Raw genomic sequence first — 19,911 nt, 5'->3', positions numbered from 1 at the left:
TATTAAACTGCAGAGATCAGACGCAAATCTGGAATTGGACGAGAATGAAACTGGCTCTTATTAATAGAACGACGCCATCCGCAATACAACTGCAAGATATATTCCAACCGGACTGGAAATTATTTCCGAAATCTAAAAATAATAGCCATACCTGGTTAATTGGACAGTACCTATATTATATGCTGACGACTAAAACGCCTACACTTTCTGATTTTCATATGTATCTTATTGCCGAATATTACGCGATCAAACGATTACGGAAGTATAAAAAAGAAAAGTTTCAGAATTTTCTCACCGTTGCTTTGAATGATGGGAAGCTTTAAGCGTGCGAACCAATGGGTACGATCATTGCTTTTTTTCTTTATTTCTTCTATTATCTGGGTATCTCATTGTCAGTTTTCAGGGCTCCATTGCTTCATAGGTTGTACAATGTGTGCACCTAAGGTCAACGAGAAGCAGCATGCAACAGGATGCCAAACTTGTGGAGCCAGTATTTATTTCTGTTTTTTACTTTACTCAGAAGACAAGTATAGTTTAATTTGACGAAGTTTAACAGGCGGGGCAGTATTTCTTTCTAGATACCCATCTTTCCTCTATACGGAACTTTATTTTCTATTATTATTTACGATGCTGACAGAGAAACCTCTGATCTTGTTGTTTTTGTCTCCACTAACTCAAGGAATACAGGCTAGTACCCAGTTATTTTCGTTAATAACTACAAGAAAACAGCACGGCGGTAATCTCGGCGAACTTACTCTCAACGCTAAGAGATGACAACTTTGAAACATGCCTTCAGGAAACTGAATCATCGACGAATGCAGAACGACACGGAAACATTTATGCTATTATTAAGTGAAGACGAGCTTGAGACGTAGTGATCCTGAGATCTACCACCGCAAAAAAAAAAAAAAAAACAAAAAAAATTTAAAAAAATTAAATAAATAAATAAATAAATAAATTACTACTATAGCGCAGAAGCTAGACGAAGAAGGCACACAAAGGTGAGCGTATGGATGGGCTGTGTGGGGAAAAGAGAGGCCTAACCTACAGAAAAAAATGAAAAAAAAAATAAAATAAAAAGGGGTATGACTCCTGCTTAGGGTGCAGGAGGTCCCGGGTTCAAATCCCGGACGAGCCCTAGCGTTTTGTGCAAACTGATCGCACGTCAGTGGCTGAGTCAGCGCAAAAAGCTCGCCGTCAATATCAAATGAATTTCTTATTCGATGTGAGCAATTGACACTCTGGTCCGACGCGTGAAGGCGATTACGAAGGTTTCGGGTACAGATGGTAGCAGATGCATCTTAGTAAGTCTTGCTTAAAGTGATGAAAAAGTGCTTCCGCCCGGGATCTAACCGGGGACCTTCTGCGTGTTAGGCAGACGTGATAACCGCTACACCACGGAAACCGCTTGTGTGCACCTTACTTCACAGACAACTTGTAGTGATGTTGCCATCGTAGCTAAAAAATTCAATAAATGTGGTACTTGCAAAACGAAGGGACATGCGGCAGATCCACACACGAAGTGTCTCATTGGAGGACAATACGACATAGGCAGGAAAATACTGTTCCCGCCCGGGATCGAACCGGGGACCTTCTGCGCGTGAAGCAGACGTGATAACCGCTACACTACGGAAACGACGGACACGACGAGTCCATCCTTGTTCACTCAAACTTGCCTCAGCCTTTCTCTCGTCGGCGAATGCACACACGACAGTTCTTTTGTCAGCCTGGAACCCATCACAGCCGAGGGCTCAAGAAGTCTTCGGGGTGCTCGAGAGGGTGTCTGCCGTAGCACCCCTAACGAGATAGCGGCGTTTCGCGCAGTCGTTATTGCAAGTCATATCAGCAAAAGCAATCACTTTCTCAGCAGCAGGCAGTGCGAGCCCAGCGGCAGCTCTAAATGAAGGTACCAATAGCCCAGGAAGGCCGCCGACCGCGGGAATTCGCGCCGCCCCCATCCCGACAGCCTACACGAGACCTCCAGGGCACCGTGGACGACTTCGAGGGACTGGAATAATTGGCAATCGCCGTGTCACAGGGCTCGTTGGTCTAGGGGTACTGCAATACGTCTTCCCGCGTGAAATTCAACGGCCAGTTAACAGCGCCTGCGCCCATCCAACAAGGTTTGCGACTAGGGTGCCCGCTTTCCACGACTCTTTTCGCCATTGCTATAGAGCCACTACTGAAAACGTTTTGCGTCATGTTACCGGGTCTTCAAACGCTGAATACCAAGACCGTCTGTCATGCCTATGCGGACGATATCAGCGTCCTTATCAACAACGACGAAGAGTTCGATACCGTGCGGCGGCTTGTCCACCGGTATGCCAGCGCCTGCGGTGCACGCCTTAACGAACGGAAATCCAAAGTCTTGCTTTTAGGTCCGCAGGCTCGCTTCGCGGACACCGTTTGGTTAGAGGCAACCAACCAGCTCAAGCACCTTGGTTTGATTCTCACTCCGAATCCACGGGAAATGGTAAGAGTGAATTGGGAACAGAAGCTCAACGTCCTTCGAGCTTTGATTCGTGAGTACAATATGCGGTGTTTAGACAGGATTCAGAGAGCACATTTCGTCAATTATTATGTTCTCAGCAAGATTTACCATGTTGCCGCTGTTCTCCCTATTCCTCCTGATATTGCAAACAGAATCTTAGCCCTTGCAGGCTGGTACATTTGGCGAGGTAATATTTATAAAGTCGCCTTCAAGGCTACCGCTTTACCTCAGTATAAAGGTGGTTTAGCCCTTAAAAATGTTGAATTACAGTGCTTAGCGATTTTTCTAGCTCGAACAACAAGGATCTTACGAAATAGTCAGACAGGTCTTACAGCGCGTCTATTACAGCAGTTACGACCACCGGATATGACGCCGCCGATAAATGTTGGACATATCCATCCCGAGCTCGTTCATATTCGCCGATATTACGTGGAGTCCAGCTATGTGCATCAACACCTGCAACCACTCACTGCTGCTGCTGTCTACAGTGTATTTACGAATCGGCAACAGAATAACTCTATAGAAATGAAGTATCCTGGCAAGAACTGGCGACAAATTTGGGTGAATATCAGCACTCCTCTCCTTCATTCCCGAGTTCGTTCCGTGTGGTATGATGTTGTGCACGAGGTGATGCCCACGGGGGAGAAATTGTGTAAGATCCAACTACGGCCTACTCCGACTTGCGACGCATGTGGCCATGTGGAAACATTGCAACACATATTAAACTGCAGAGATCAGACGCAAATCTGGAATTGGACGAGAATGAAACTGGCTCTTATTAATAGAACGACGCCATCCGCAATACAACTGCAAGATATATTCCAACCGGACTGGAAATTATTTCCGAAATCTAAAAATAATAGCCATACCTGGTTAATTGGACAGTACCTATATTATATGCTGACGACTAAAACGCCTACACTTTCTGATTTTCATATGTATCTTATTGCCGAATATTACGCGATCAAACGATTACGGAAGTATAAAGAAAAGTTTCAGAATTTTCTCACCGTTGCTTTGAATGATGGGAAGCTTTAAGCGTGCGAACCAATGGGTACGATCATTGCTTTTTTTCTTTATTTCTTCTATTATCTGGGTATCTCATTGTCAGTTTTCAGGGCTCCATTGCTTCATAGGTTGTACAATGTGTGCACCTAAGGTCAACGAGAAGCAGCATGCAACAGGATGCCAAACTTGTGGAGCCAGTATTTATTTCTGTTTTTTACTTTACTCAGAAGACAAGTATAGTTTAATTTGACGAAGTTTAACAGGCGGGGCAGTATTTCTTTCTAGATACCCATCTTTCCTCTATACGGAACTTTATTTTCTATTATTATTTACGATGCTGACAGAGAAACCTCTGATCTTGTTGTTTTTGTCTCCACTAACTCAAGGAATACAGGCTAGTACCCAGTTATTTTCGTTAATAACTACAAGAAAACAGCACGGCGGTAATCTCGGCGAACTTACTCTCAACGCTAAGAGATGACAACTTTGAAACATGCCTTCAGGAAACTGAATCATCGACGAATGCAGAACGACACGGAAACATTTATGCTATTATTAAGTGAAGACGAGCTTGAGACGTAGTGATCCTGAGATCTACCACTGCAAAAAAAAAAAAAAAAACAAAAAAAATTTAAAAAAAATTAAATAAATAAATAAATTACTACTATAGCGCAGAAGCTAGACGAAGAAGGCACACAAAGGTGAGCGTATGGATGGGCTGTGTGGGGAAAAGAGAGGCCTAACCTACAGAAAAAAATGAAAAAAAAAAAATAAAATAAAAAGGGGTATGACTCCTGCTTAGGGTGCAGGAGGTCCCGGGTTCAAATCCCGGACGAGCCCTAGCGTTTTGTGCAAACTGATCGCACGTCAGTGGCTGAGTCAGCGCAAAAAGCTCGCCGTCAATATCAAATGAATTTCTTATTCGATGTGAGCAATTGACACTCTGGTCCGACGCGTGAAGGCGATTACGAAGGTTTCGGGTACAGATGGTAGCAGATGCATCTTAGTAAGTCTTGCTTAAAGTGATGAAAAAGTGCTTCCGCCCGGGATCGAACCGGGGACCTTCTGCGTGTTAGGCAGACGTGATAACCGCTACACCACGGAAACCGCTTGTGTGCACCCTACTTCACAGACAACTTGTAGTGATGTTGCCATCGTAGCTAAAAAATTCAATAAATGTGGTACTTGCAAAACGAAGGGACATGCGGCAGATCCACACACGAAGTGTCTCATTGGAGGACAATACGACATAGGCAGGAAAATACTGTTCCCGCCCGGGATCGAACCGGGGACCTTCTGCGCGTGAAGCAAACGTGATAACCGCTACACTACGGAAACGACGGACACGACGAGTCCATCCTTGTTCACTCAAACTTGCCTCAGCCTTTCTCTCGTCGGCGAATGCACACACGACAGTTCTTTTGTCAGCCTGGAACCCATCACAGCCGAGGGCTCAAGAAGTCTTCGGGGTGCTCGAGAGGGTGTCTGCCGTAGCACCCCTAACGAGATAGCGGCGTTTCGCGCAGTCGTTATTGCAAGTCATATCAGCAAAAGCAATCACTTTCTCAGCAGCAGGCAGTGCGAGCCCAGCGGCAGCTCTAAATGAAGGTACCAATAGCCCAGGAAGGCCGCCGACCGCGGGAATTCGCGCCGCCCCCATCCCGACAGCCTACACGAGACCTCCAGGGCACCGTGGACGACTTCGAGGGACTGGAATAATTGGCAATCGCCGTGTCACAGGGCTCGTTGGTCTAGGGGTACTGCAATACGTCTTCCCGCGTGAAATTCAACGGCCAGTTAACAGCGCCTGCGCCCATCCAACAAGGTTTGCGACTAGGGTGCCCGCTTTCCACGACTCTTTTCGCCATTGCTATAGAGCCACTACTGAAAACGTTTTGCGTCATGTTACCGGGTCTTCAAACGCTGAATACCAAGACCGTCTGTCATGCCTATGCGGACGATATCAGCGTCCTTATCAACAACGACGAAGAGTTCGATACCGTGCGGCGGCTTGTCCACCGGTATGCCAGCGCCTGCGGTGCACGCCTTAACGAACGGAAATCCAAAGTCTTGCTTTTAGGTCCGCAGGCTCGCTTCGCGGACACCGTTTGGTTAGAGGCAACCAACCAGCTCAAGCACCTTGGTTTGATTCTCACTCCGAATCCACGGGAAATGGTAAGAGTGAATTGGGAACAGAAGCTCAACGTCCTTCGAGCTTTGATTCGTGAGTACAATATGCGGTGTTTAGACAGGATTCAGAGAGCACATTTCGTCAATTATTATGTTCTCAGCAAGATTTACCATGTTGCCGCTGTTCTCCCTATTCCTCCTGATATTGCAAACAGAATCTTAGCCCTTGCAGGCTGGTACATTTGGCGAGGTAATATTTATAAAGTCGCCTTCAAGGCTACCGCTTTACCTCAGTATAAAGGTGGTTTAGCCCTTAAAAATGTTGAATTACAGTGCTTAGCGATTTTTCTAGCTCGAACAACAAGGATCTTACGAAATAGTCAGACAGGTCTTACAGCGCGTCTATTACAGCAGTTACGACCACCGGATATGACGCCGCCGATAAATGTTGGACATATCCATCCCGAGCTCGTTCATATTCGCCGATATTACGTGGAGTCCAGCTATGTGCATCAACACCTGCAACCACTCACTGCTGCTGCTGTCTACAGTGTATTTACGAATCGGCAACAGAATAACTCTATAGAAATGAAGTATCCTGGCAAGAACTGGCGACAAATTTGGGTGAATATCAGCACTCCTCTCCTTCATTCCCGAGTTCGTTCCGTGTGGTATGATGTTGTGCACGAGGTGATGCCCACGGGGGAGAAATTGTGTAAGATCCAACTACGGCCTACTCCGACTTGCGACGCATGTGGCCATGTGGAAACATTGCAACACATATTAAACTGCAGAGATCAGACGCAAATCTGGAATTGGACGAGAATGAAACTGGCTCTTATTAATAGAACGACGCCATCCGCAATACAACTGCAAGATATATTCCAACCGGACTGGAAATTATTTCCGAAATCTAAAAATAATAGCCATACCTGGTTAATTGGACAGTACCTATATTATATGCTGACGACTAAAACGCCTACACTTTCTGATTTTCATATGTATCTTATTGCCGAATATTACGCGATCAAACGATTACGGAAGTATAAAGAAAAGTTTCAGAATTTTCTCACCGTTGCTTTGAATGATGGGAAGCTTTAAGTGTGCGAACCAATGGGTACGATCATTGCTTTTTTTCTTTATTTCTTCTATTATCTGGGTATCTCATTGTCAGTTTTCAGGGCTCCATTGCTTCATAGGTTGTACAATGTGTGCACCTAAGGTCAACGAGAAGCAGCATGCAACAGGATGCCAAACTTGTGGAGCCAGTATTTATTTCTGTTTTTTACTTTACTCAGAAGACAAGTATAGTTTAATTTGACGAAGTTTAACAGGCGGGGCAGTATTTCTTTCTAGATACCCATCTTTCCTCTATACGGAACTTTATTTTCTATTATTATTTACGATGCTGACAGAGAAACCTCTGATCTTGTTGTTTTTGTCTCCACTAACTCAAGGAATACAGGCTAGTACCCAGTTATTTTCGTTAATAACTACAAGAAAACAGCACGGCGGTAATCTCGGCGAACTTACTCTCAACGCTAAGAGATGACAACTTTGAAACATGCCTTCAGGAAACTGAATCATCGACGAATGCAGAACGACACGGAAACATTTATGCTATTATTAAGTGAAGACGAGCTTGAGACGTAGTGATCCTGAGATCTACCACCGCAAAAAAAAAAAAAACAAAAAAAATTTTAAAAAAATTAAATAAATAAATAAATAAATAAATTACTACTATAGCGCAGAAGCTAGACGAAGAAGGCACACAAAGGTGAGCGTATGGATGGGCTGTGTGGGGAAAAGAGAGGCCTAACCTACAGAAAAAAATGAAAAAAAAAATAAAATAAAAAGGGGTATGACTCCTGCTTAGGGTGCAGGAGGTCCCGGGTTCAAATCCCGGACGAGCCCTAGCGTTTTGTGCAAACTGATCGCACGTCAGTGGCTGAGTCAGCGCAAAAAGCTCGCCGTCAATATCAAATGAATTTCTTATTCGATGTGAGCAATTGACACTCTGGTCCGACGCGTGAAGGCGATTACGAAGGTTTCGGGTACAGATGGTAGCAGATGCATCTTAGTAAGTCTTGCTTAAAGTGATGAAAAAGTGCTTCCGCCCGGGATCTAACCGGGGACCTTCTGCGTGTTAGGCAGACGTGATAACCGCTACACCACGGAAACCGCTTGTGTGCACCTTACTTCACAGACAACTTGTAGTGATGTTGCCATCGTAGCTAAAAAATTCAATAAATGTGGTACTTGCAAAACGAAGGGACATGCGGCAGATCCACACACGAAGTGTCTCATTGGAGGACAATACGACATAGGCAGGAAAATACTGTTCCCGCCCGGGATCGAACCGGGGACCTTCTGCGCGTGAAGCAAACGTGATAACCGCTACACTACGGAAACGACGGACACGACTAGTCCATCCTTGTTCACTCAAACTTGCCTCAGCCTTTCTCTCGTCGGCGAATGTACACACGACAGTTCTTTTGTCAGCCTGGAACCCATCACAGCCGAGGGCTCAAGAAGTCTTCGGGGTGCTCGAGAGGGTGTCTGCCGTAGCACCCCTAACGAGATAGCGGCGTTTCGCGCAGTCGTTATTGCAAGTCATATCAGCAAAAGCAATCACTTTCTCAGCAGCAGGCAGTGCGAGCCCAGCGGCAGCTCTACATGAAGGTACCAATAGCCCAGGAAGGCCGCCCCCATCCCGCCAGCGTACACGAGACTTCCAGGGCACCCTGGACGACGTCTAGGGACTGGAATAATTGGCAATCGCCGTGTCACAGGGCTCGTTGGTCTTTGGTGAGTCGCGCTTCAGCCGTGCTACCGTGTGGACGTGTGTACTGCTGTGCTCCGATTGTGTTGTTTACATACGTGTTCTGCTGTTGTCTCCTTTGCTGGCTGTCCGTTCATCTTCGTGTTTGTGTATCGTCGTTAGTGTTTGGCTGTTCATCACCGTTCTGTCACGCGCCGGAATTTCGGTTTTTTAACCGGAGTTTCATCCCTGTTCTGAATCATGTCTACGAACGTCAGGAAAAACACACTGGTCTTCGCTTTCGACAAGGAAACCCGTCATATCCAGCCAACGTCACTGGAAATACACGATTGGATTACTGAGGTAATTGGTGTCAACTCTGATTCCGTCCATACAATGCAGTTAGACAATGATAAATACTGTATTTTTGTTAAGTTTGAGAGCTCGGTGACGATAGATAGACTTTTAGCAAAGTGGGGTAGTGAAGTAGAATTCATTCACAGAGACGGCTCGAAGAGCAAAGTTCGGATCTGGCGAGCTGATATTGTTTACACTACTGTTCGCGTGCTTAACTTACCTATTGAAATTGATAATGATTTAATTAAGGATGCGCTTTGCAAGTATGGTGACGTGAAATCTGTTAATAATGAACGTTGGTCTCGTCACTACAAACTGCAGTGTTTTAACGGAATTCGATCTGTGGAGATGGACATCAAGACCAATATCCCGTCTCATATATTTGTAAATGGCTACAGGGCGCAAATTGTGTATTCAGGTCAAGTACCGACCTGTCATGTTTGTAATGAGTCTGGCCACTTTAGACAGGATTGTCCGCGACGGGTTTTGGTATTGAAAAGCAATCTAACGCAACGCCAGAAACTTACCCTAAATGATGTCTTGCCAAATAATGTATCTGTCCCGCTGGGTGTGGATACTGCCCAAGCAAACCACTCTGATTTATCCGTAAATGATATTACTCAATTTCCATGTTTAGATAAAAAGGCTGATGTTGACACCCCCGCATTATCCGAATTGCAGACAAAAAAACGGCCCCATGAGATAACTGATAGCTGTTCTGACGACGAGTTGTCTGACAAATCTCACTCCGCACGCAAACAAAAACAATGCGAGGAGGAAGTAATGCCACAACTCCAGGAAATGCAGATGGAAGCTTGTAAAGAATCAGAACGTAACCAATTGGTGGGAAACTGCGAAAACGGGGATGTTTCTAGCAATAACCGCGAAACATCAGGAGGGGACACAGTTTGCAAAGACGAGCAGCCTCCTGACAGTCACGAGAAACAATTAGTGTGTCTGGATCAACCCTCTGTAACGGCTAGTGCTTCCCCGAAGGGTACTGACCACACGACAGGGTTAAGCAGTACAGGCCGTGTCGTACAGTTGGACGACCCGACGGGATCGGCGTCACAACCGACCACCACAAAACCCGTCACAGAGCCTTCGGATGCTCCACGAAGGAAGTTAAAGCCACAACCGAATGTCAATGCTCCTCGTAATCAAGCGAAGTTAAAGAGCGTGAAATGTGACACGAAACCCCAAAATGTGCGTTACGAAACTGTCAGGCACGGGTCATTGAAAGAATCTCCTGAGGAACTTCCTGATAATCAATCTTCTACTGATTCAGGAGGGAAATCTCAAACCTAGACTGCACTAATACTGTAATTAGCAACCTCTCAATGGGACGTTCTGTTCTGTTTAAATTTTCTGTGTCTCCTAAGTAATAATTTAGTCGCATGTTATTTACTCACTGTCCTAACATCCAACGAGTAATAACGCAATGACCCAGTGTTATACTATTGCTACTGTCAATATTAGTAAAATACGGTCGGCATTGAAAATAGCAGCGCTAAAAGAATTTTTATATGACTCGGGAACTGATATAGCCCTGCTGCAGGAAGTTGTCACGTCGGATTTAAATATTCCCGGGTATGTTGCTCACCTAAATGTCTCCCACGAAACTAGCGTGGGGACAGCTTTTTTAATCCGGGATGGGATTCCAGTAACGGAAGTAGAACGACTGGAATCTGGAAGGGGAATAGGGCTCAAGATTTATGACGTGTCCCTTATTAACTTGTATGCCCCTTCCGGCAGTTCACATAGATCTGACAGGACACGATTTTTTAAAGACGAGGTAATATACTTATTACGCAAAAACCCCAGTCACCTTATAATGGGGGGTGATTTTAATTGCGTCCTCAACAGGAAAGATCAGAGTCCAAATTTTAATTATTCTGCTGAATTAAAACATCTCGTCACTAGCTTAAAGCTAAAGGATGCTTGGGAATGCAAACACCCTGCTGTTGTCGAGTAGACTTATGCAACTTCCAATGCATGCAGCAGAATCGACAGATTCTACATTACCGACAATCTCGAAACGGCTTTATTGAAAACAGAAACGGTTCCTGTCTACTTTTCGGACCATTCCGGTGTGTTGGCCTGTATAAATTTACAAGCGCAGCCAATACGCCGCTTCAAAAACCAGTGGAATTTAAATGTCTCGCTGTTACAAGACCGTGAATTAGAAGATCAGATAAAAGACGCATGGGCGTTATGCCTGCGTGCTCTTCCTAGATACGCGACTACCGTCGAATGGTGGACAAAAATGACAAAGCCGAAACTTAGAAAGACGATAATGCAATATAGCTTTCAAAGGGCCAGAGATCTTAAGAACACTATAGAGTTCTATTACTCAGTACTCAGAGAGCTATATGGTCAAACATCTGGTTCACATCTTCGCCTGACAGATATCAAAAAAATTAAGGCTAAATTACTCAGCATTAAGAGGCATCAACTGGAAGGACTTAAAATAAAATCCAAGGCGAAATCTGTCTCAGAGGACGAAACAACTTCCCTATACCACCTTCTGAAGCACGCTCAAAACAGAAGAACAATGCTTATCGACGAATTACGGACGACGAATGGTACAAGTCTTAGGACACAGAAAGAGATTTTGAATGAGATCTATCGCTACTTCGATAACTTATATTTCGAAAATTCCAGATGCGAGGAATCTATTGATGATTTCCTCGACTTTCTTGTGCCACAGCTGACGGATGATGACAACGTTACCTTCCTGTCGCACGTCTGTAATGAGGACGTTTATGTGACTCTGTGTACCCCCCCTCTGAAAAAATCCCCAGGGCCTGATGGTCTACCTGCATAATTTTACGTCCGCTATTGGCCGATAGTGGGAGGGACAATTACAGCGATTGTAAATGAAGTTCTTCAGGGCGCAATGATACCCTCTGAATTTAAAGAAAGTAAAATAGCCCTTATCCCCAAAACTAAAGGACACAAAGATCTTACTAACTTCCGACCGATTTCGTTGCTCAATGCGGACTATAAAATAATAGCAAGAATTCTCAACAAGAAAATTTCATCCTTAGCAAGTAGACTGATTAGTCCGTAACAACACTGCATTGCAGGTAAAACTCTGTTTCACAATTTAGCGGAATTTCGGGATATAATTGCAATCACTTCCGTCACTAACATCAAATGTGCCCTGGTTTTCCTGGATTTTCATAAAGCATTCGATCTCGTGAATCATATCTACCTTTTCAAGACGTTAAAAAAGCTCGGTTTCCAGGAACGAGCCTTAAACGTAATAAAAAAACGTGGCGACAAGAATAAACGCATGCATAGCAGTTAACAGTCAGGCTACGAGAAAATTCCAAATACGACGCGGTGTCCCTCAGGGAAGCCCCCTTTCTATGTCACTATTTGCCATTTCACTGGACGCATTTCTTAAACGTATTCACGATAAATTAACAGGGATAACACTGTCAGGGTGCAAAACAGCTATAAAAGCTTATGCTGATGATGTAGGCGTCATAATCAGAAATAATGACGATGTAGCTACGTTAGCTGCAGTGATTCAGACTTACTGCAGTGCGTCTGGGGCAAATTCAAATGAAAAGAAAAGCAAAATTTTACATCTTAGGGGTTTTGAGCACATAAACGTAGAGTGGGCAAAGCTGGTCAGGCAGCATACGACGCTTGGTGTCACATTGACCGCATGCCCAATGAAAATGACTGCGTTGAATTGGAAAGCTGCGGCACGGAAAGTGCAGGGTGCTATAATGGAAAATTTATCACGGAATATGAATCAGATTCAGAGGATTAAGTACATCAACACGTGTATCTTAGCTACAGCATACCACACCGCTCAGCTCTTTCCACTACCCAAAATGATAGCCAAGAACATAACGTCCAGAATTACAAATTTTCTGTGGAAAGGAGAACTGTTTCGAGTAACCGCCAAAGTGGCTACCTTACATCCCCGAAATGGTGGTTTAGGTCTCATCAATATTACCAACAAAGCCTCTGCACTCTTCGTCAAAAGGCAACTAACTATCATTAGAGAAGTACCGGAAAGTATTTCAAGCCGACTTTTTGAAATTCTAAAACCTCGCAGCCTGCAGCCTCCTATTGATGTGCAAAAAATTAACAATCGTCTCCAGCACGTGCGAGCCTTTTATATTGAACTTAGCTACTTGAGGGACGAAGTTACACGGCTACGTCAGCTAACGTCAAGAGATATTATGCGGGTCTGGGAGACGTGTGAAGGAAAGAATAAAGTAGAGAGACAGTTTCCTCACATACACTGGACTGCTATCTGGCAAAACATCAATTTAAAAGTTTTATCTTCTGACATAAGAACAGCATGGTACAAAGCCGTTAATAATATCATTAGCACCAACGAAAGATTATATGAAATTGGCCTCAGTGACACCAATCTATGTCAACGATGTCGACTAGTGGACACAATTATCCATCGATACACTTGCGGCGGCAATATACATATCTGGAATTGGCTCAAAGTGCAAATAGCTCTCATTACAAGGTCTTCACCTCAGTACATCTCGCTGTCAGTGCTGCACAGACCACAAGACCGTTATTTTCCAGAGACGAAGAATAATGCCGTCTATTGGCTCCTAGGAAATTATGTAACTTACGTAACTCATGACGCTGGAACTGACACCGTTACAGATTTCAAGATATACTTACAGTGCAAATACCACAAAATACGTACGTATGCAGACCACAAGAAGAAATGTGGTAATATGCTACAAATTATATTTGATAGAATGGGGATAGGCTAAACACCATCAACCTAAAGCACACAGTATTGAGTGACTATATTACTATGTGCAGAATTATTGTCTGTTTCATTTCTTATACTTTCATTTTTGTTGATTTTCCACTATGACAAAATGGTCAAAAACGACAACAAATAAAAAATTTAAAAACATTAAACAAAAAATGAAGGCAGGAACAACAAGTAGAAGATTGAGTTATATTTTTCATTTTATGCAAATGGAGAGCCATTACTTATTTCACGAACGAATTCCTTTCATTTAATCATAATAATATAAAAAACCACAAAAAAGAGGAAACACTAATTAAAAAAAAATTAAAAACAAAAAAAATTAAAAAAACAAAAAAAAATTTGCTAAAGTGGGCAGTTGTATTTTTGGATCATAGGAGCGACAAGGTCGAAAATCAGTGATGGGTATGGTGGAGACATTGTGGCCAGGCCTCAGATTATTCTTGACCCATGCCCACTTTGCCTCCTTCTGCCTATTACTTATAAAAAAATTTAAAAAAAAGTGGTTAAGGAAAAAAAAGTGGTTAAGGCGTCTAAAAAAATGTGGTTAAGGCGTCTGAAAAAAAAAGTCGTAGAGCATTCGACTGCAGATCGAAAAAAAAAAAGGGGTATGATTCCTGCTTAGGGTGCAGGAGGTCCCGGGTTCAAATCCCGGACGAGCCCCAGCGTTTTGTGCAAACTGATCGTACGTCAGTGGCTGAGTCAGCGCAAAAAGCTCGCCGTCAATATCAAATGAATTTCTTATTCGATGTGAGCAATTGACACTCTGGTCCGACGCGTGAAGGCGATTACGAAGGTTTCGGGTACAGATGGTAGCAGATGCATCTTAGTAAGTCTTGCTTAAAGTGATGAAAAAGTGTTTCCGCTCGGGATCGAACCGGGGACCTTCTGCGTGTTAGGCAGACGTGATAACCGCTACACCATGGAAACAGCTTGTGTGCACCTTACTTCACAGACAACTTGTAGTGATGTTGCCATCGTAACTAAAAAATTCAATAAATGTGGTACTTGCAAAACGAAGGGACATGCGGCAGATCCACACACGAAGTGGCTCATTGGAGGACAATACGACATAGGCAGGAAAATACTGGTACCGCCCGGGATCGAACCGGGGACCTTCTGCGTGTAAAGCAGACGTGATAACCGGTACACTACGGAAACGACGTACCCGACGACTCCATCCTTGTTGACTCGAAGTTGCCTCAGCCTTTCTCTCGTCGGCGAATGCACACACGACAGTTCTTTTGTCAGCCTGGAACCCATCACAGCCGAGGGCTCAAGAAGTCTTCGGGGTGCTCGAGAGGGTGTCTGCCGTAGCACCCCTAACGAGATAGCGGCGTTCCGCGCAGTCGTTATTGCAAGTCATATCAGCAAAAGCAATCACTTTCTCAGCAGCAGGCAGTGCGAGCCCAGCGGCAGCTCTACATGAAGGTACCAATAGCCCAGGAAGGCCGCCGACCGCGGGAATTCGCGCCGCCCCCATCCCGCCAGCGTACACGAGACTTCCAGGGCACCCTGGACGACATCGAGGGACTGGAATAATTGGCAATCGCCGTGTCACAGGGCTCGTTGGTCTAGGGGCACAGTCGGCTTTCAGCCGTGTTACCGTGCGGACGGGCTCAGCGCGCCGGGCAGTGCTCCGCAGGTGTTGTTGTTTACCCGCTAGCGCGCGGTCGCGTCGTTGTCTTGCCGTATAGTACCTGTACCGACCCGACATGGCGTTCTCATATCGAAAAGCTACAATCAAACTAACGTTCAACGCATCGTACACGAGACCGAAGGCCCATGAAATTGAACGGTTTCTACGAGACATCATGCACATCGAACCACAAGAACTGATAGGAATTCATCTGTCTATTGTAACCAGCACGGTGTACCTCAAACTGATTGACGAAGCGGCCTGCGACAGATTACTCCAACGATCTGCAAACGGCTTTCGCTTCTGTCACGCAGACGGTAACGTGAGCGTGGTAGGAGTTGACCATGCTGGTCTGGGGGTGCGTACCGTGCGCATCTTTGAACTACCGTTCGAAGTTCCTGCCAACCTAGTCGTTGATGCGCTGCGGCCATACGGCACAGTTCTGAGCCACACAGAGGAGAAATGGAACACATTCGAAACGTACCCTGTCCTTAACGGGGTACGACAAGTGCGCATAGAACTTAAGAAGCACGTTCCATCGTATGTTTTCGTGGGTGGCTGCCGCGCAATTGTTATATATGATGGACAACCGAGGACCTGCTCGGGCTGCGGCCAGGAGGGCCATGTTAGAACTGAGTGTCTGCAGCGCCGCCCCGTTCAGGTGCCCCGCAATGAACTTCCCCAACGATCCACTATGACCTCTCTCCCGCTCACATATGTGGAGGCGGCACGACATGATGTGATGGATGATCAAAACCTGCTACCTCCTCAAGCCGCTGCCAGCTCCGTTGGAGAGTCAGCGCCGTCGACGACGCCGCAGCCCAACGGTGCAGAGGTTCCTACAGCCTCCGCCCACCGCAGCGTCGTGGGCACCCAGCCACCGTCACTGTCGGGATCAGACACAGGGGTTCCTAGCGACCGAGACTGTGTCGAGCCCCGCCCTCCAGTGGATGTCGAATCTCGGACCCGAAAGCAAAAATCACCCAAGCGACACAAGAAGAGGCGATTGTCAGCTGACGAACAGGACAGGAATGTGAAGCCGGCGGAAGACATCGACTTCGTTGACTCGCCCACAATTGCAACGGACTCCAGTGGCATCATTCACTAGAAGGTGCCTGAAGACAAGGAACACTCTCCTAAATCTGGTGGCCCAGAAAACGAGGCGCACTGCGTCGACTCTCAAAATGTGGGCTCCTGTGAAAGCGTCCAGCCCCCAATGACATCACAATCGTCTCTTGGTGATTGGGCAGACGATATGGAGGCAGATGACGCACAGCAAACATCGATATCTCCACCAGAGCCCATGGCTGACAATGAGCCCGGAGGGCTCTGCCAGTCAGGGACTCCTACGGCACAGTAATGCACAGCATGCAGGTGGATGGCTGTGTGGTGTGTGGTGTGTGAAATCACTGTGGGATTGCACCGGCACACTGCCTCCGCCACTTGATATGTCTCAGTCATACCGTGTGGGAACAGTCAACGTAAATGGTGTCCACTCCACTGTCAAGACCCGCATGTTACACGACATGATCAGAGCGGCAGACTTGGACATTGTCCTTCTCCAGGAGGTCCGCCCCGAGCTGTGTTTAGACCTATATGGCTACACCACGTACAGCCTACCCGTAGGTGATGGCGCAGGAGGAACGGCCATCCTTCTCCGAGATGGCATAGACGCGACGGACGCGACGTACTTGCCGAACGGACGAGGCATCGCACTCACACTTGGCGCAGTGCGCCTCATTAACGTCTACGCTCCCTCCGGTAATTCGCACCGTGGTGACAGGCATGTCTTCTATTCGGAGGAGTTGGCCTCACTTTTGCAAGGAAATATGGACCATTACATAGTGGGCGGCGATTTTAACAGTGTTCTGCGGCCCGATGACCAGATACCGCATTACGTCCCATGCCCGGCTCTACAAGCATTGATACGTGACCTCGCGCTCCACGACACATGGCTCTTGCATCATGGGACCCAGAGTGGATATACGCACTTTACCAGCCATTCTGCCAGTCGTCTGGACCGGATATACGTCTCGCGTGCCCTCCGCACAGCAACCCGTGATGCAGAACTCTGGCCGACGGCCTTCACGGACCATCTCGCGTACATCTGCACTGTCACCTTGCCCCGACCACTCACAAGACGCAGCAGGGGCCCGTGGACGCTGAACGTCTCCCTCCTTCGCGAGGAAGCGTGTCGGCGAGCAGTCACTGACACGTGGCGTCGATGTATCAGGCGCCTGCCTATGTATGCTTCCACGTTGCTGTGGTGGCTGGGATGTGTCAAACCTGCCCTCCGAAAGACCTTGATGGCCTACGGGCGTGACAGATCGAACTGGCAAAGGGCAACGTCGGAATATTACTATACAGCGTTACGTGAGCTGGCGACGCAACCGCCGTCTCCCGAACGTCAGATGTCCGTACAACGCATCAAAGCTCGTCTACTTCGCATCAGGACAGAGCAGCTAGACGGTGTCCGCATCCGTGCGTGAGTGCAAGACTGTATCCCCAACGAAACAGCGTCAGTGTATCACATTGTGCGCGAGAGGCGCCACCGCAAACGTCAGCTCATTACGGCGGTAAACACGGAGGACGGCGGGCGCGCAGTGACACAAACGGACATCGCGCACACGTTCGCCAGACACTATGGGACCTTGTACATGGAAGGTCCGCGAAATGTACGTGAGTATGACGAGCTGTTACACGATTTTCCCGCCCCTCGAGACGTGGCAACCGATGACAGTCTGCTGTTGCCCATTACACCCGATGAGCTGACATCGGCCTTGGCACGTGGAGCACCGAACAAGTCGCCTGGACCGGACGGTTTACCCCTGGAATTCTACCGCACTTTTTACCACCTTATGGGTGACAAGTGGCTCCAAACGTTTCAAGACCTGATCCGCCCTGATTTCACTGTCCCCACAGAATTCACAGAAGGCATTCTGATCCCAGTTCCGAAACCGAATGGTGGTTGTAGGTGGCAGGATTTTCGCCCACTCACACTCCTCAACAACGACTACAAGATCTTCACCCGTATCCTCCGCGCGCGTCTCCACACCGCTATCGGGAAAGCCATCCACACCGATCAGACATGTTTAGGTGGTGTCAGCAACATTCATACGGCGTTAGGAGCATACCGCGACGTAATTGCTTTGACGGCGGCCTGCAAAATACGAGGCGCCCTTGTCGCCGTAGATTTTGACCACGCATTCGACCGCGTCGATCACGGCTTCTTACGCGCAGTTTTGCATCGCATGGGCCTCTCTCCGGAGTCTGCACAGGTGGTCCTTCGACTGGTCCACGGAGCGCGCTCCCGCATGATGGTCAACGGTTATCAGTCTGGTCACATTGTTGTTGGACGGTCAGTGCGACAAGGGTGCCCCCTGTCGGGCATATTATTTGCTGCAGCACTTGAACCAGCTTTACATGGTCTACGGCAGCGATTAACTGGTATCTCCTTGCGGGACGTGACCTTTTGTTGTGGTGCATTCGCCGATGACGTGGTGTTCCTGGCCAGATCAGAGGATGAAATGCATATGGCGCTACAGTGGCTACGCCAGTACGGGGCGGTCGCTGGGAGCGTCATCAACGTGAAGAAGACAAAATACATGGATGTCGGAGGGGGGATTTCCCACACAACGGCGGTGCCCTTTGACAAGGTGCCCGTACTCAAGTGTTTAGGAGTGCAATTCTATAGCAATGTCCGCCGCACGGCGGCGGCTACGTACCTCCGGCTCCTACACCAGACACGTGCTCTGCTGCAGGACAACAAACTGCGTCGCTTGGATATGCTCCTCAGAACACGTTATGTCAACACCTATCTTGTCTCAAAACTGAACTATTTTGCGCATATCCTTCCCTTGACAGCTACGATGGCCGACAGATTTCAAGCAGCATATGGACATTTCGTAAGCACCGGTCTGGTTTTTAAAGTCCGATACGCCACCCTGACACTGCCGCAGCGGGCGGGCGGTATCGGTTTAATTCACGTATATAACCGTGCGCGATCGCTTTATCTCAACACTATGCGTCGCACGTGGACCTCTGCCCACGCCACTCTGACGAGCACCCTGATAGCGGAAGTGGCACCACACTCTCTGCATCCCCCGGTTTCTGTAGGACACATTTCACCGGCACTCACCCACATCAGAGACTTCTTTATTGACTTCAGCTACTTACGTTCAGAACTTCCGACGACACGGAAGCCCAGCACAAAAGACTATTATCGCCTCTATCAGCAGCGGCAACCTGTAAATACGGTCACCCACAGACACCCTGAAGTTGCCTGGAACACGGTGTGGCGAGCGGTACACACGCCTTTTCTACCTACGACGGTGCGTTCATTGTGGTACGTAGTTGTGAATGGGAAGTTCGCTACTCGTCAGAGGTTACATTCTATCCATCTGACGGACGACCCCTTGTGTCCGACATGCTCAGTCGCTGACTCGGATGCACACCGTCTGACGTGTGCCGCGACCAGCGAGTGCTGGCTACTGACGCAGCGCATGCTGGCATTACTCTTGCGGCGATTGCCGGAGTCTATCTCCCCTGATGACGTATTGCGCCCCGACGTCGTATACTTTCCATCAACCAGAACGAACGCCGTTAACTGGCTAAAAGGCATGGCCGTTTACTACATATTTTGCGATGCTCTGTAACGTTCCCTGGCAAACTCACGTTATTAAAAAAAAAAAAAAAGAGTTTATTTGTACCATATACGCCGCTCTGGGCAAGTTGTATATATCGTAATTATTGAA

General features: G+C 47.0%; 8 non-coding genes across 8 annotated transcripts; all 8 read right to left on the bottom strand.

Moving 5' to 3' along the window:
- Positions 1-1,332: 1,332 nt before the first annotated feature.
- Positions 1,333-1,405, bottom strand: Trnav-aac. Its single transcript has one exon. It is a non-coding gene; the product is annotated as a tRNA-Val (tRNA).
- A 158-nt stretch (positions 1,406-1,563) lies between these two features.
- Positions 1,564-1,636, bottom strand: Trnav-cac. Its single transcript has one exon. It is a non-coding gene; the product is annotated as a tRNA-Val (tRNA).
- Positions 1,637-4,533: 2,897 nt separating this feature from the next.
- Positions 4,534-4,606, bottom strand: Trnav-aac. The gene has a single exon. It is a non-coding gene; the product is annotated as a tRNA-Val (tRNA).
- A 158-nt stretch (positions 4,607-4,764) lies between these two features.
- On the bottom strand, positions 4,765-4,837 carry Trnav-cac. The gene has a single exon. It is a non-coding gene; the product is annotated as a tRNA-Val (tRNA).
- A 2,900-nt stretch (positions 4,838-7,737) lies between these two features.
- On the bottom strand, positions 7,738-7,810 carry Trnav-aac. The gene has a single exon. It is a non-coding gene; the product is annotated as a tRNA-Val (tRNA).
- Positions 7,811-7,968: 158 nt separating this feature from the next.
- On the bottom strand, positions 7,969-8,041 carry Trnav-cac. The gene has a single exon. It is a non-coding gene; the product is annotated as a tRNA-Val (tRNA).
- A 6,334-nt stretch (positions 8,042-14,375) lies between these two features.
- Trnav-aac lies at positions 14,376-14,448 on the bottom strand. Its single transcript has one exon. It is a non-coding gene; the product is annotated as a tRNA-Val (tRNA).
- A 158-nt stretch (positions 14,449-14,606) lies between these two features.
- Trnav-uac lies at positions 14,607-14,687 on the bottom strand. The gene has a single exon. It is a non-coding gene; the product is annotated as a tRNA-Val (tRNA).
- Positions 14,688-19,911: the final 5,224 nt, after the last annotated feature.

The sequence above is a fragment of the Schistocerca piceifrons genome, unplaced genomic scaffold (genome assembly GCF_021461385.2).
Source record: "Schistocerca piceifrons isolate TAMUIC-IGC-003096 unplaced genomic scaffold, iqSchPice1.1 HiC_scaffold_539, whole genome shotgun sequence".
NCBI classification, from domain to species: Eukaryota; Metazoa; Arthropoda; class Insecta; order Orthoptera; family Acrididae; genus Schistocerca; species Schistocerca piceifrons.
Note: the sequence above shows the minus strand (reverse complement) of the source record. Positions and strands in the feature narration are given on the sequence as shown.